Source organism: Cornus florida, unplaced genomic scaffold, assembly GCF_030987335.1.
Source record: "Cornus florida cultivar Cherokee Brave unplaced genomic scaffold, ASM3098733v1 CherokeeBrave_3.0.0_Hap2_Chr01, whole genome shotgun sequence".
NCBI classification, from domain to species: Eukaryota; Viridiplantae; Streptophyta; class Magnoliopsida; order Cornales; family Cornaceae; genus Cornus; species Cornus florida.
This window is the reverse complement of record NW_026775571.1, coordinates 22,771,270-22,772,517: the sequence shown is the minus strand read 5'-3', so window position 1 is coordinate 22,772,517 and position 1,248 is coordinate 22,771,270.

Here is a 1,248-nt window from a genome sequence, read left to right as displayed (position 1 = left end):
AACCAAGAAACAGTTTTTCATAAGAAATGTCCGAATCGTAAAGTCATTTACCAAGTCATGGTAACAAAGGTTTTGTAGATGAAAAAGTAAGTTCAATGCCTTAAACTCTACTTTTTAGAGACCAAAATAAAACATATGATCAATTGGTGTGCATGGCCTTACCATTTCTAGCTCAAGTATTGAATTCTTTCAAAGCTTATGCAAACTTGAACTAACTTATTCTTTTAGCAATGATTTCATGTGTCTATTGCTAGTGTATATAGGAACATGCATGTGAATGATGATATGATATGCATAGTCCTATAATGATGAGCTTCAAATGGATTCATAAATACTTTGACATTGAATCCTAAACACTCACCACACTATCTACTCATTTCTTCAAGCTTTGTTCATATATGATTGTTTAGGCTTTAAGGTATTCTTGCTTTCTTCCAATTTCTTTGAGTTGCTTGTTTGCTCATTAATTTTAGTCCGAGCTATCTTTGGATGAACTTTCAATATTTGGTTTCCTTGTAACTTAATTCATATCTCTTTGTATCCATTCTTTTCCATTAATGTGATCGCTTCATTGAGGTCAATTTTTAAAGACGAATCATCTATAACACTCAATGTATATAAATAAACATTAATCCACAAACACCATTAATAGTTTGTAATCACCAAAATCACTAGATTGTCCTTGATTAAAGGCTTTGTGCCAACAAAATCCTATGTACTTTTAAGATCTTTTATTCCATTTAATTCCCAAATAGCTAAATCTTTTATTAATACCCTTACTAAATAGAAGTAAAATTTTGTAGTTGTAAATTTATTTAAGATTTGATATATGATCTATATTTTTTATTATATCTTTAATTTTTAATTACTTATAAATATTGCATTATGGATTTATATATATATATATATATATATATATATGATTAATTTAAATTCAATATAAGAATGTTTGGTACGTTTTTTTTTAATCTTTTCTGTATGACAAGTAATAATATTTAAAAAGGGTCAAATTTAAAGGAAATGCCATTTTGGATTTTTATTAATAATTAATTAATTTGCTTAGGGATTCGGTGTTCTAGGCCTCTTATTTGAGGAATTATAAAAACTAAATAAATAAATAATAGTCAACAAAGATATCATAATTGCCATGAAAACAAATTCGTTGACAAAATGGTATTTCGCCACAAGGATTAAAAATTCGTGGCAAAATAGCTCCTAATTACCACGAAAACAAATTCGTTGTAAAAA